The sequence below is a fragment of the Chiloscyllium plagiosum genome, unplaced genomic scaffold (assembly GCF_037043375.1).
Source record: "Chiloscyllium plagiosum isolate Xiang-an unplaced genomic scaffold, Cpla_swu_hap1 HiC_scaffold_19, whole genome shotgun sequence".
Taxonomy (NCBI): domain Eukaryota; kingdom Metazoa; phylum Chordata; class Chondrichthyes; order Orectolobiformes; family Hemiscylliidae; genus Chiloscyllium; species Chiloscyllium plagiosum.
The window spans coordinates 28,454,361-28,470,995 of NW_028270157.1; the positions used below are offsets into that span (position 1 = coordinate 28,454,361).

General features: G+C 38.5%; 1 protein-coding gene across 1 annotated transcript in view; it reads left to right on the forward strand.

Annotated features, from left to right (window-relative positions):
- Positions 1-16,635, forward strand: part of hmga2 (high mobility group AT-hook 2) — a 161,231-nt gene that overhangs the window by 5,569 nt on the left and 139,027 nt on the right. The gene's annotated exons all lie outside the window — the stretch shown is intronic.

Here is a 16,635-nt window from a genome sequence, read left to right on the forward strand (position 1 = left end):
TGGACGAAGAAGATTTAAAGGAAACTTAAATCTGGGAATCCAAGTAATGTGACCCCAGTTCTATGTATATATCGGTTATAGAAGTTTAAAAAAAAAAGTTTTATTTTCTTATTATTTTAATAGCAAGGAGATAATGATGGTACTGTATTTGCTAATTCTTTCATTAAATAATTAGATAAGTTTTTGTTACAAGCAATATTGAAGTTATGGAGATTAATATGTAACAAATGCCCATTAAGATATGATGGTCCTGTTCTGCAGATTTTGTGCGAGTGCCATATATGGAAAGCAACCAGAGATAGATAAAATAGGTTGCAAAATGAAATAGCTATTCCTCTATTTTGAAAGGGGAAAATTGCTTTTTTAGTGAGAGGAAATGTTTGGGGACAATGAGTGATGAAGCAAAGCTTTATATATATAATTTTAAAGAGGAGCTGGTAACCCATTAATTGATAACATGGTTTAACAGGTATTGTGAATGTATAGTAAATTTATACAACTCTAACAGTATAAAATGACTGTCGAACATAATTATAGTGATCAAAACTTGCTGTTGAAATAAATCAGTGTAGAAGAATAAACAGTTTTTATTATTCCATGCAGTTATTGAAAGGATTTATTCCTGTAGTGCAAACACTCACGATCACCAATATGTGAAAAGTAGTATGCTGTGTAATGATTGCTTTTAAAATGCTAAATTTACCTACATCTTACAGCACATGAATAGTCCATTTGGTCCTACTGGTCTATGCTGATGTCTATCCTTCACACAAATCTCCTTCCCACAAGAATTCTTATCCTTCTTTATCTAAAGCTATCAGCATAATCTCCTCTACATTTCTCCTTTGTGTGTTTATCTAGCTGTCCCTGAAATGCATCAATGTGATTCTTCTCAACTACTCCTTGTGATAGTGAGTTCCACACTGCACATTCTTGCCATCCTCTGGATAAGGAAGTTACTACCCAATTTCACATTACATTTATTGATGATCATATATTTACAGCCCTACATCACAAATGGAAATATTTTCTCCATGCCTAAACTTGTAAGACATCAACAAGATCATCATTCAGTCAAGAGCCCCATCTTTCAGTCTCTCCAGTGTTCAGTCTTTAACCTCTGGTGTTATTGTAAATCTTTCTTACATCTTCTCCTCAACATCCTTTTTTGAGAACATGAAGACCAGAAATGTGTAGTAGATCCAGGTTCAGTCATTGATTTTATAAAATTGTGGCAAATTGTTTTAATTGATGCAATTGCTCTTTTTCATTTAACTTTACGTTTTAAAATCTCTAATTCATTACATTGCTATTTCTATGGTGTCTTCAATCACTTGACAAGGAAGTATGGATGATGGACTCCTAATGCCATCCAGTAATGTTGCTCTGTACACATCAGTACAGTACGTAACATCTTTGACAAAATTACAGCTGGCCAGAATATCTTAAACTTAAGGTATCATGAAAATATTTGTTTGAATGAAAGATCAGAACCTAAGCTTGAGCTTTCCTGAATTTAATTTCAGTAATTCAGTTATTTCAATTGTGTTACCTCCTAACTTTCCTTTTGTGATTGCACATGTTGGGTAAACTGAGCAACATTGGAATGCAGATTCTAGTAGAAAATTATATTGTCTGCTTTTGTGACAAACATTACCAAGGACATTTACTACTACTCTGTCCATTTTGATGTCCATCTTCACAGCTGGGAAGGCTTAACTGAATTTTAGTTCAACACTACATGATTTCTTTTTAAAGTACTACATTATTTGGAAGGAACTGACCGTGCAAGCTTCTACCTGTTGTTAGGAGCATTGTGCAATGTTGTCAATTGTAGTAAATTTGGAACTGATTTGTATGAAATTGATTTTATTCATTCAGTGTTTGGTAGCTGTGAGATAAAGGAACCTATCTTTTCTTCTGTTCCTGCCATTCATTAATAACTGCACTTCCCATTATTTTTCTACACTATTTAAATTGAAAAGTAAAACTCCTTTCTCGTAACTTGTGTACATTCTGTCAATCTTGATTTTTTTTTTGTATAAATCCCTGTGTGTAATATAACATGTTTGTTTGCCAGAATCACAAAAGCTATTTTAACCTGAAAATAACTCCTGATTATTTTTGCAAATATTCCACTGCAATTCAGCAGCTTTTAATAACATTTATCACTTTCTCTCTTCCAAGATATCCACAGTTTTGCAGCACATGATAATTATTTGGTTCTCAACTTTAAGATCAGGGAAGAAAAAGATTAAGCCACAATTTCTAGTGTCATGCATAATCACAAGTTTTCAATCTTGACCATTATGAGACCGGTAACTCGAAATTAACATGATTGGTAAGAGTTCAGCAGATAACTCTAGTAAATGTCATTTAGGGCAGAAGAAATAGCAAAAATAACCACTCCTGATTTTCATTGAATCGACTCAAAATGACTTATACGCCAGTAGGCAAAATCTGAATGAGTACAGTTGTAATGTGCTTACAGTTAACTTGTCACTGTTAATGCTTGAAGAATGGCCACTTGATAACAGCGCAGAAGGTTCCGATTGCCTGTGCAACTGTTCTTAGTCAAAAATTTCTGTTTTGGAGGGGGAAAAAAAAAGAAACAATAAATCAAGATAGATGTTCCATAAGAAAATTATTTTTATAGTTCTGTGTGTTTAGTACCTGAACAAGTGATGAAGTTTTTCTGTTCTCCAGTGGGTATTTAGAAACATAAATAATGAGTAATTCTGTAATTGTTGTGAATGAAGAATGTGCTGGAATAACATAACAGTGGCTTATTTTTGTGTTTGAAATGTCCTTTTGGTCACCCTCATTAAGACCTTAGCAGTATGTAACAGTCACAGAATATACTTCACATAAATGTGAATGATTACTTTGAGACTGAATGTAGATCCTGTGTACTATTAATTTGTAGGTGGTCATCCACAAGATAAGAATGTCTAACATGCTATGTCAAGCACTACCAGTTTTATAACACTTATTTGTACTTGACTTTCATGTTTGTCATTTTTTCCTAATTAATTGATTTGCCATTTCCATGAACTAGATGTTGACATACAATTGTGTGTTTACAATTGTGTAATTTAGGAACATAAGATCATGAGTCGGCTTTTTAGCCCCTTGAGCTTTGTCTTGAAAGCTCCATTGCAAATAATGGAGCACCCATCTAATTCTAAGGGAATGAATATCTCTTCTGGGTGGGTGCTTATCAAACAAATTAAATAACATTGTTATTATGTCCTGAGCTTGAGGTATGAAAGAAGCCACAGTAATTGTATTACTGAAAAAGAGCAACTATATCAATGTGAGAAGTGGCCCTAACTTGTACATTATGAAGAATTAAATTCTAATACAAACCTAAGCAGTCTAAAACTTATTAAACTGGAAAGGTCATTTTGAAGATCTGAAATCAATGATAAATCATACACTTTTCAAAAATAACGACACAACATTGACAGAACACTTGTTGAACAACTATTGTTATAGAGAGAAACCATTCAGCTCATGAGTCACGCATTAGTATCTAAGTGTGACTAATTGCATTTCTGGTTAATTAAATAAAAAAAAGAGTAACACATTTTAATGGGATTGTGACTTTGATACTCATTCACCTAATGTTTGTGTATCTACTTTTAATATTTCAATGTTTGTGTTGGTAAAATGAGACAATGCAACAAAAGGCATTAGTATCTTTTTTAGTGCTTTTCTTCCTGAATGTAATATATGGTTAAGTGCATTAACCTGTATCATGAGAATGCATGCAAGCCATTTTCTATTAAAACTAATGTCTGTGGCTAGAATGCTGTCTCTGTGGCCACTCTTAGTGCCAGTCAGCAATTTCTGTTGAAGAACACTGTTCTATGGCTTCACAGCTTAACATCCATTCCCATGATTGTGGCATTTGCAAATATGATGTAGAACAATTCTGTTGCAGAAATATAATGCACTAACCTAAAAAAAAAGCTTGGATTGCAGCTGCTGAGGATAATGCAACAGTCTTGCTGTTTTAAGGTTGATCTCTGACCTACATTTCCAGTTCCCCATTCACATTGATAGTTTTATTTACTCTAGGTATTCAGGCAAGTGTAACTATAAAACTGTGGTGATCTGTAACATGACATTTTTGTATTTGTGACATAACTCAGCAACCCAACTGCTGAAAAATGGTTTTTACAGAACTTAAACCAATAGAGTGCATTCAGTGCATTGCTGTGAAGTGAACTAAGCTTTACCAGATGACATTTTGCTCTTGTGCTTTCCTTGACGTATAAAATCTTTCTTTTCAATATGAAGAATTGTGTGTTTGTAGGCTGCTTTCATTGTGAATGGATTTATCCATGATCCATTGGCAAGCACACTAAGTGAACTCTGCAGATGGCAAGCTAAGATGCTATATTTGCACCTGTGTGTATGTGTGTCTCTTTATAGTGATATAGTTGAGATGTAACACCTAAATTAATGAATCCGTTTAAGTTTTACAATTCAAAATTTTTAAGCCAATAGTTACAGAATAGCATCATATTTTCTTGACTCCAGAGAGTATGATCGACAAAATAAATCAGAAAATTTGTTTTATATTTTTGTCTATAATGAATTAAACGTCCTTTTGGGTGCTTGCTATTCAGTGAAATATTTTTGATGTTAGAAATTTTTGTTGTGGATTTACTCAGAATGATGAACTAGACTGGATTTTGTGCTCAACATCAGAGAATCAGAATTTTTATTATATTGAATGTTTAAAAAACAAGTGCGAGAAACAGTCGGCAGATCTGGCAGCTTCTATGGAGAGAGAAACAGAGTTAACATTCGGGTCGAATTTGAAAGTTCAACAGATTGAAATGTTTCCAATGACAATTTGCATGTTAATTTCAGAGCTAATAATGATAAAAAGACTGTGTGCAATGTAACAGAAAACTTACTGTAATTTAATGTTTTAATTACTTTGTGGCTAAAACCTGATGAGGAATGACCACATCACAAAGAATTGAAACCAGGTCTTTAATGTTGAGTAAACTAAATAAAGAAAATCTTCCATTGTCAGTTGTTGCTCAGTGGTAGCACAGTTGCTTTCAAATTAAAAGATTGAGTTTAAAGACCGCTCCTGTAACAAACTTTCTTAATTTTGTTTTACCAGCATCCATATGTGGAATTCTTCCCCACAGTTGTGCAGGCTCTAAAACAGTGCAATCCCTGGTATTAATCCTCCTTTGATGTTTCTTCTCAGCTGAAAACTTCAGGGTAAAATTTAACCTCCACAAGGATGTAAAACAGGTGTTGCCAGATTAGCTGCTTTTTGTACACATACCTGATTTTTCTCTTTCAATTGAAGCCAATGAAAGGAACTTTGGGTAAGATATGTAATGAACAGCTAATTCACGACCAAGTCAGAGTTGAAATTTTACCTCCAGTCCTCAGATGTGTGTAAAGATGGGGAGACCACAGCTTGACCTGAAATTTTTAATAACACAAATTGAAATTGCTGGAAAAGCTCAGCGGGTCTGGCAGCATCTGTGGAAAGAAATCATTCTGAGGAAGGGCCACTTGCCGTGAAACTTTAGCTCTGATTTCTCTCCACAGATGCTGCCAGACCTGCTGAGTTTGTCCAGCAATTCCTATTTTTGTTTCTGATTTACAGCATTCACTGTTTTTTTTATTTTCCTGAAAATTTTAATGGGTTGTTTGTGAACATAGAATGGCATGGGCGCAATTCTTACATTCTCAAAGGAAGCAAAAAGATTGGGAATGAAGGCAGCATCTGAAGTTGTACCAGAAAAAAAATTGTGAAGACATTAAACTGAAAAATGGTTTAGAGATTAGATCAGACTGAGAGTTCGTTCCATTTTAGCAACAAGGCACCAGCTGGGAGAGAGGAGGTGCTGCTGTCTTCACTGCCTACTTGGGAAGAAGTTCAAGAGCAATAAAAGGCAGAGGATCAGCAGATAACACACACTGCCCTGACCACCAAACTTGCTGGTTTCAAATCCTTTGCTGAGGAGCCTTTGGTTTTAGCATCTCCAATTTAGACATCCTCAGACCTAATGTCCATTCACTGTCAAAACTTGCCCAGAAACGTGATCGCTATCTAATTTGCGTGCATAAAGCTAAGTTTCTGCTGCACTTCTAATGGACTATCACTAAGGAAATTGATGATCTTGCGTTCTCAATTAACGGGTAAAGTCCAAAACAATAAAACGGAGTGATTTCCTAATACAAATCTACCTAATATTCCCCCCTCAAGAAATATCTTTGGAAAGAGTAACTGGTCATTCGCTTTCAAATTTGCTGCCTTATTCAGCTAAAAATAAATGAATACGTTGCAAAGTGATTCACTGTGCATAGTGCTCTGAAATGTTTGAAAGACCAGTTTGCATGAATGTGAGCCTTTTAGTAGTGCAAAAAGTTAAGAATCAGTGTGCTATTACAGTTTCAAATTGAATTATGATATTCCTGCTTTGGACTTTGGGAGCTAAATTGGTCAGGACACATTATCAGACCTGGATTTAGAAGTGCTAAAATGTTTGCTTCTGACTCAGATTGAAACCGTAGTAATTTTCACTGCTTGAAATTAACTTTCAGAAACACACATTCCGGGGCCCTGTTTCCTTTGCTGTGTTAAACTAAAATCACACATGGTCTTCAACAAAAACTCAGTACAAATCTGTAAATTCATATTACAAAGTGAGAAATGAACAAAGGTCAGTTTAGCTAAATATATTTGCAAGAATGTCATCATAACAATTTAATTGTACATAAATTCATAATGAAACTCAAACTGAAATTGTGCTTTCCTGTGTGTGGATAATGGAAGAGGAAATACAGCCATAGTTTAGGATTTAAGATTTTTAGTTAGGACAAAGACAACAGAACATTCGACAACAAAAACAGAAGTTGCTGGAAAAGCTCCGCAGGTCTGGCAGCATCTCTGAAGAGAAATCAGAGTTAATGTTTTGGATCTGGTGACCCTTCCTTCAAACATTACTGACAGCACATTACTCTCTGTGGTGTCGTCATTCAATTGGAAGAGTGTGTTGATAATTAAGCCCCACATTCCACAAGCTAGCACAAATGTATAAATACCTAATTAAACTGCCAAGATTATAAATTTCCCTGATGTACTGAAGTTCAGGACCAAAGTTATTTGTATCAGGTTTTGTTATTAATAGGAAAATAATTCTATTCATTGCAAACTTGTTCTTCAACAAATGGCAAAAATGTTAATTTACTGCTGTGAGACTTAAATTATACTTTCTAGCACATATTCATTCACAGATAAGACAGACCAAAATAAACGATATGACACAACTATCAAGGGTGGAAAGATATAGACAAGGAAAAGCAAATTCTGTAGCTCAAAGTCCAGATCACAGTGATAGGATGAGTTAACTCTCATAGTCCTCTTGGTAAGTAATAGTAACAACATAATGTTGGCTGCAGAGCGCTGGTCGAGTTATGATTCAGTAATGGCTTGGGGTGATCTAAGTCTTTTCTGATCTTGAAACTCTTTCTTTAGAGTCATTAGGTTTTATTTATCTTTGCTCCTTAGAGAAGGAGCTGAGTGCTTGCGTGAAGGCTCCTGAGATGTCTCTTGGTGCACTGCTCTCATGGGGCTGTGACAGACGTAGCTGGACCAATCTGAAAACTGTTTGCACTTTCTCCTTAAATCAAAGATTCCTGGTGCCACTATGTCTCATAAAGTAGCTACCACACTGCTTTAAAATTGCAGCTAAAGTGTACACTGCACAATGCCACTTGATCTGCAAGTAACAAAAGAATTAGCCTCCTACATTTTTGATGCTCATGAAATTATTTCATATTGAGTTTGTAGCTGGATATAACTAGTTGTCAGGAATGCTAAAAGAAAATTGAGATGCAGAAGTCGCCATTATCACCTTAAGACTGCATTTTCTCCAAAAACGCATATTGGGGTATTGAAGCTAGTTACTTATAACAAGTAAAATTGCAGATTCCTGATGACCTAATTGCTTGAGTAAATTAATAACTCAATACAGAAACATGGCCTTGTCATTTAGATGTATAAAAAGCATCAGTGAAGACTAGTTTCATCGGTGTCCTCAACCTAAAGACTCCTGAAAGGCAACTCTGGCTCATTTTCAGGTGCTCTGCTACTGCAGTTATCAGGATTCTTCCAATTATTTTATGGATCCTGTTGTATTGTGCTGATCTGTGACACCTGTGACTCCTGGATGCCTAAGCTATGAATGCCATTAAAAAGATATCTCTCTTTTAATTTAAAAAAAAATTCTGTGGTTTCGGGAGGAGTAGGGGAATCTACAGTTTGCCTTTTGATGTGTGATCTGTTCACATTATGTTCGCCTTCACAGCACCTCTCCTTCCACCATTAAGAATCATAACATCTTAAAGCACAGAAGGAGGCTGTTCAATCCAAAATATCTTTTGAGTCCAATTTAGTCCCACATCCCAGCTTTATTCTGATAACCCTACAAATAAGTCCTCATCAAGTATATGTCCAGTTAGTTTATGTAAGTTCTAAGGGAATATGCTGCCCATTTTCTTGTATTGAATTTTAAATCTTGTGTGTATGAAAGATTTCTGAATTTAACTTCTATTCTTTTCCAACTCTTAAGCCTGTGACCTCTAATTACTGATCAAGCTTGCTAGAGGAAATGGTTAGTCCTGTAATTCTCTAGCAAAGCTGCTCATGATTTTGAACACCTCTATCAGACCCCCTTTCATCTTGTCTGCTCTAAAGGGATCAATTCTCCAATCTTTCCACAGTCCTGAAGTCCCACATTCCTGGTGCTCAATTACTTATGTATGTGCTTTCTAGGACCTTTGAAATCCTTCCGAAAAAGCAGTATTCCAAATTGAGTACTTCAGCTGGGGCCAATTCAGACTAAGATTTTGGTTTATTTCCTTGCTTTACTAGTCAGAGCCCCTATTTACAAAGACAAATAGCTTATGCACTTTTTAAAATTTATTAGCAACTTGCCTACCACATTTGTGCAGTGTGCATTTGTACCCCAGGTTCTTTTGCTTTTGCATCACTTTTAAACTTGCATTATTTTGATTATACTGCCTCTCCACATTCCCCTCAAAGTACATAATTTTATACTCAACTGCAATGTGTTATGTCTGCTCTTCCTATCCATTTCACCATATCCACGACCACCTCATGGTTGTTACTATCCTCAAAATTTACTACATTGTCATGTTTTGTCATCTGCAAACTGTCCTCCCAATACTTGAGTCTAGGTCCTTGATATCTGCCAAGAAAAGCCAAGTTCATGATACCAACTGTGGAAGACTTTGTTGCACACTTGTCTATAGTCAGCACCTAGTCCTTTACTGTTAGTTCCTGCCTGCTATCTCTTAGCCTTAGCCTATTGCATTCCCAAGTTACCACCATCCTTTTAATTCTGTGTGCTTCTGTTTTTCAAATAAGTCCATGATGCAACACTTCATCAAATTACTTTCAAAGTCTGTGTACAAGATTTATTACACTACCTTCAAAAACTTGTTTTGTTACACAATCGAAGACTTACCTGAGGACTACTGCTGTGGAGGCAGATGACCTGAAATTGGATGCAGTGGTCAGATGAGCTATCTCAGGAGACATGACAAGAGGCAGCAGTTGACCCAAATTAAGTAAATGAAACATAAAGCCCAATTTCAGACTTCCCATAAATGGCCAGAAGCAGTTTCTTGTTGTGTTAATGTTGGTTATACTACTTACCTGTTCTCATAAATGACATACTTTAAAAATAATTCGGTGCAAGGAATACTTTATAATATTTCAGTTGTGTAAAGGAAACAATGGTATGTGTTAATTACGAAGCCATTAACATGGAAAAGTGTCCTGTAGCACTTCAGAGGTGAAATAACAAACTAAATGTTGTCAAGGGGATGACTTAAAGCTTGCAGATAAAGCTATGTTTGGGGAGAGGGTTTCACTAGATCTATTGGCCCATTGCCAGTGAAGTTGTAATAAAAAAAAACTATTATCTTCCATGTTGTTTCAGTTCTACAAGCTACCTATGAAATAGCCTTCTCAGGGTAACTAGGAATGAGCAACAAATGTGACATTGTTGTGTCACCAACACTATCTGAATAATTAGTATATTGTTTTTTGTGTTTTTCTCTCTGATTCTAGTGTCTTTATTTACAATTAAGCATTGAGACTCTTGTACAGTGTCTCGTCAATCATGAATTATTCAGTGAATCTAACATATAGAGTCATAAAGTTTGCAGCACAGAAACAGACCTTTTGGTCCAACTCATCCATGCCGACCAGATATCCTAAACTTAGTCCCATTTACCAGCTTTTGACCCATATCCCTCTAAACCCTTCCTATTCATGTACCCATCCAGATGCTCTCAAATCATGTAATTGTACCAGCCTCAACCACTTCCTCTGGCAGCTCATTCCATACACACAATGCCCTCTGCATGAAAATGTCCCTTAGGTACCTTTTAAAATCTTTTCTCTCTCACCTTAAACCTATGGTCTCTAGTTTTGGACTTCCCTATCTGGGGATAAAGACTTTGGCTATTCGCCCTATCCATGCTCCTCATAATTTTATAAACCACAAGGTCACCCCATAGCCTCCAGTGCTCCAAGGGATAAAAGCCTCAAGCCTATTCAGCCTCTCCCTGTAGCTCAAACCCTGCAATCTTATCAACATCCTTGTAAATCTTTTCTGAACCCTTTCAAGTTTCATTACATCTATCTTATAGTAGGGAGACCAGAATTGAATGCAATGTTCCAAAAATAGCCTAACCAATGTCCTGTACACCTGCAACATAACATCCCAACTCCAATACACAATGCGCTGACCAACAAAGGCAAGTATGCCAAACCCCTCCACATCTACCTGCGACTTCACTTTCTAAGAACTATGCACCTGCACCCTAGGTCCCTTTTGTTCAGCAACACTCCCCAGGGCCCTACCATTAACTGTATAAGTCCTGCTCTGATTTACCTTACCAAAATGGAACACCTCACATTTTGTTAAGTACAATAGAATCCCTACAGTGTGGAGGGATCCCTTACATTTATGTCATAAAATTATTTTCCTTAAAGTACTGAAAATTACTTTCCCTAAGGTACTTTCCTTTAAAGTAAGCCACTGAGGCAGTGGTTAGCACTGTTGCCTCACAACACCAGGGATCCGGGTTCCACTCCTGCCTGGGGTGACTGTCTGTGTGGAGTTTGCACATTTTTCCTGTGTCTGCGTGGATTTCCTCCGGTTTCCTCCCACGAATCCAAAGATGTGCAGGTCAAGTGAATTGGCCATGCTAACTTGCCCATAGTGTTAGATGCATTAGTCGGGGTAAATATAGGGTAGGGGAATGGGTCTGGGTGGGCTACTCTTTGGAGGTTCTGTGTGGACCAGTCGGGCCGAAGGGCCTGTTTCCATACTGTAGAGAATCTAATCTAATCATAGAACCAAAATCGCAGATCATCAGTTTGTCATAACTAGAGTTGGTTAACCAGTTTTGGTTCTTTTTGATTCTGGTGATACAATCTCAATATTCTTTTAAATATCCAGACATGGGGAATTCCTGGTTTGTTTTAATTCATTGTGGTTAACCAGTTTTGGTTCTTATTGACCTTGTAAATGTTGTCTCAGTATTACATTTCTACTTGCAATCGTGAGAATTCCAGAATTTCATGACACATGATTTGATCACTTGTTATTCATTTGCTCATGGGGATGTGAAAGTTTCTGGTAAGGCTTGCATTTATTACTGATTCCCTCCACCTGAGATAGGTCTACTCGAAGTGCACTTTAATGGCGAGTTCCAGGCTTTTGACCAATGACTGAACAGCAGACTGAACAAAATGTAGAGTTTGAAAGGGTGGTGATATTCCTAGTCATCTGCTGCCTTTGCCCTTCTAGGGTGTGGAGGTCACATGTTTGCAAGGTGTTGGTGGGTTGTTGCAATGCACCTTGTTTATTGTGCATAATTATTTCCCATTCACTCTGTGTTGGTGATGAGGAACGTGAATATTTGTGGTATTGTTAAGATAAAGCAGGCCACTTTGTCGTAGGAGATATTGAACTTGAGTGTTGGAACTGCAATTATCCAGGATCATGATGAGTATTCCATCGGACCCATGACTTGAGCCTTAGTAGATGGTACTTGAGAATCATGAGCTGGCCACAGAACGTCTAATCTTTGACCTGTAATTGTGGCCATAGTACTAATGGCTGGATTAGTAAGTCTCTGGTAAATGGTATCCAAAGACATTGACAGTGGGAGAATTCAGCAATGGTAATGTTGAATATCAAAGGGAGATGGTTAGATCCCATCTTGCTGAAAATTGCCATTGTCTGACATTTGCGTATGTTACTTGCCACTTATTAGCCAAGCCTAATTCTAATCCAGGTCTTGCCACATGTGGGCATCAGCTGTTTCTTGATGAGGACTAAAGAGTTGTGTTGAACATTGTTCAGTCTTCATTGAACATCTCCATTTCTGGCCTTAAGGATGAAATACATGAAGCTAGTTGGACACTATCCTGTAGAACAATGTCCTGAGCCTGAGACAATTGACCTTCCATCTTCCTTTTTGTTGGATATGACTCCAACCAGTGGAGGCTTTTTTCCCCTGATTCCCAGAGTCATCAATTTTGCTGGGATCTTTGATACCCCAAACAATGAAATGCTGCCTCTGTCAAGGGCAGTCACTCACCTCAATTTAGGCCTCTCTACATGTTTGGACCAAGGCTGTAATGTAATCTGGAGCTGAGTGAGAAAATGAAAATGAGTAGCAGCAAGCATTTGTTGCTGTGTAAGTGCTACATAAAGCACCATCACCAAATCTTCCATCACTTAGCTGGTGATTGAAAATTGACTGACATGGTGGTATTGGTTTGATTGGATTTATCCTGCTTTTTGAATACAGGACAGACCTGAAAAATATTATACATTGTTGGGAGAATGCCAGTGTTGTAGCTGCATTTATAGCTTGGCTAATTGTGGCACAAAAAGTCTTAAGTTCAGTAGAAATGTATTTGTAATATTCCAAAAGAATGAAACAGGACTAGTCTTTTGGACCCACAGCAGTATCCAACGTCTTCAGTTTTTTAATATTACATTGGCTGGCAATTGGTATCAGTGATGCTTAGGATGAGGCCATCCATGTGGAAGTCCTTGTTGATGTGCAAATGCCCTCCATCATTGGGAATTGTGTTGTTTTTGGAGCCGGCACCTCTGATTAGTTGTTTAATTGTTTAATGCGAGTCACTACTTAAGAGCTTTTGCTTGATAGCTGTGGGATCATTTCATTCTATCTGTGCCATAGTTTCCACTGTTTGGCATGTATGGTCCTGTCTCTTCATGTCAAGTTGGTGTCTTACTTGTGGGTATGCCTAATGCTGTTTCTCACATGCCTTCCTACACTCCTCATTGAACTAAAATTTATTCCTAGCTTGACAGTAGTGAGAAAGAAACCAGGGCTTGAATTTACAACAATTCTGCTTCTGGTACATTTGGATGTTCAGATCTGTTCTGAAGCAATCCCATTTAGCTTGGTGTAAACATTCAACTTATTTTATATCTAAACAATTATTCATTGCTGCACATTAATACCATCTCCGAATGAGACTTAGCTGTGTCTGGCAACAGTTGCAGTTTACTGGCTGTTAGTTATTTTAGACAAAACTATGATGCTGGCTATAGTTGACCAATAGATTAATATGATTTTTTTTAAAGAAAAAGAAATTTGAAGAGAAAGCCAAATCGAGTAAGGTCTTTTTAACAACATCAAAAATACATTTGTAATCCTCAAAGGAAAAAGCCAAACCAAACTGATACGATAAGAGTGAATGAATGTATAGCAAAAAACAAAAGTTGCTGAAGAAACTCAGCATGTTTGGCAGCATCTATGGAGAATGAGCAGAGTTAATGTTTTGGGTCCAGCGATCCTCCTTCAGAACTATTATTGCCAGGAAAAGGTTGCTTACCATGTGGAAGGTGGGATGGGGGGAGAAGTAAGCAATTGGTGGACTTGAAACCCAGACAGAGAGAGAACAGCATTTGGCAGACAAAGGAATGGGTAAAGGTCAATCTGGGAGAGTCAATAGCTGCTAATGGGGACCATTAGTGGCTGACAATGGGTTCTTTATAGTAGCAGCCTATGTGATGTTAAGGCCTGGTGTATAGGGGTTAGGGTAAGGACATGGGAGAAGGTGCCCAGGCTTTAAAATTGTTGAACTTGATACTGAGTTCTGAAGGCTGCAGGGTCTCCAAATAGAAAATGAAGTGCTATTCTTCCAGCTTGCACTGAACTTCAGTGGAGCACTGCAGCAAACCAGAGACAGAGATGTTGGCCAGGGAGCACGGTGATGTGTTAAAGTGGCAGGCAACTGGAAGCTTAGAGTTATTTTTATGGATAGAATATGTTATGCAAAATGGACACCAGTCTGCACTTCGTTTCCCCAATGTAGAGGAGACCACATTGTGAGCAGCAAGTGGTAGTTTGCATTCTGGATTGAGTGAAGTGCAGGTAAATCACTGTGTCTATGGAACTGGTGTCTGCAGCCTTGGATACTGAGGTGGGAGGAAGTAAATGGGCAGGTGTAATACCTTCTGCGATTGCAAGGGAAGGTGCCATATGGGGGTGTGGGGTGGCGTTGGGAATGAAGGAGGAGTGGTCCAAGGTGTCTCGGAGGGAATGGTCCCAATGGAAGGCTGATAAGTGAGGTGAGGGGAATATGTATCTGGTGGCGGCATCAGCTGGAGGTGGCAAAAATGGCGGCTAATGACCCTTTGGATGTAGATGCCGGTGGATGGTTAATGAGGACTGGGGGACCCTATTGCTGTTGTGGAAGGGAAGCAAGGGGGAAGAGGGCTGAAGTGCAGGAGATGGGACAGGCACGGCTGAGCCTGGTCAACCACATGCTAGGGAATCCTCAGTTGATAAAGAAATTGGACATTTCGGAGGATCCCTTGTAGAAGCTGGCATCATTGGAATTGTTGGAATAGAGTTGGAGAAACTGAGAGAGTGGAATAGAGTCTTGACAGGAAGCAGGGTATGAGAATGTATAGTCAAGGTGACTTAGAGTCATAGAGATGTACAGCATGGAAACAGACCCATCGGTCCAACCCGTTCATGCCGACCAGATATCCCAACACAATCTAGTCCCACCTGCCAGCACCTGGCCCATATCCCTCCAAACCCTTCCTATTCATATACCTATCCAAATGCCTCTTAAATGTTGCAATTGTACCAGCCTCCACCACATCCTCTGGCAGCTCATTCCATACACGTACCACCCACTGCATGAAAAGGTTGCCCCTTAGATCTCTTTTATATCTTTCCCCTCTCACCCTAAACCTATGCCCTCTAGTTCTGGACTCCCCGACCCCAGGGAAAAGACTTTGTCTATTTATCCTATCCATGACCCTCATAATTTTGTAATCCTCTATCAGGTCACCCCTCAGCCTCCGACGCTCCTAGGGAAAACAGCCCCAGCCTGTTCAGCCTCTCTCTGTAGCTCAGATCCTCCAACCCTGGCAACATCCTTGTGAATCTTTTCTGAACCCTTTCAAGTTTCACAACATCTTTCCGATAGGAAGGAGACCAGAATTGCATGCAATATTCCAACAGTGGCCTAACTAATGTCCTGTACAGCCGCAACATGACCTCCCAACTCCTGTACTCAATACTCTGACCAATAAAGGAAAGCATACCAAACGCCGCCTTCACTATCCTATCTACCTGAGACTCCACTTTCAAGGAGCTATGAACCTGCACTCCAAGGTCTCTTGGTTCATCAACACTCCCTAGGACCTTACCATTAAGTGTATAAGTCCTGCTAAGATTTACTTTCCCAAAATGCAGCACCTCACATTTACCTGAATTAAACTCCATCTGCCACTTCTCAGTCCATTGGCCCATCTGGTCAAGATCCTGTTGTAATCTGAGGTAACCCTCTTCACTGTCCACTACACCTCCAATTTTGGTGTCATCTGCAAACTGACTAACTTTACCTCTTGTGCTCGCATCCAAATCATTTATGTAAATGACAAAAAGTAGAGGGTCTAGCACAGATCCTTGTGGCACTCCACTGGTCACAGGCCTCCAGTCTGAAAAACAACCCTCCACCACCACCCTCTGTCTTCTACCTTTGAGCCCGTTCTATATCCAAATGGCTAGTTCTCCCTATATTCCATGAGATCTAAGCTTGCTAATCAGTCTCCCATGGGGAATCTCGTCGAACTGTCGGAGTTGATGGGTTTGCGGATATTAGTGGCCAGCTCATCCCCAGACATCGAGACAGATGTCGAGGGAAGGAAGGAAGCAGAGATCGATCAAGCGAAGGTGAGAGTAGAGTGGATTTTTAAAGCAAAATTGATAAGTTTCTCCAATTCTGGATGAGGGAGGGAAGATGATATCATCGATGTGCTGGACAAAATGTTGTGGCTAAGGACCCAAGTAGGTCTAGAACAAGGAATGCTTCATGTACCCCACAAAGTGACAGGCCCATGGATGAATGGATGTATTGGGCTCTAGTGAGGAAAATCTATTCCTCTTGATACTTTTCATTGTGTACTTTTCACATTTCAAAATCTCCTTATCTTTGTGTGCACAAAGTGATTTTGCAATGTCAGACTGCAGAGATAGAGAGAGAGA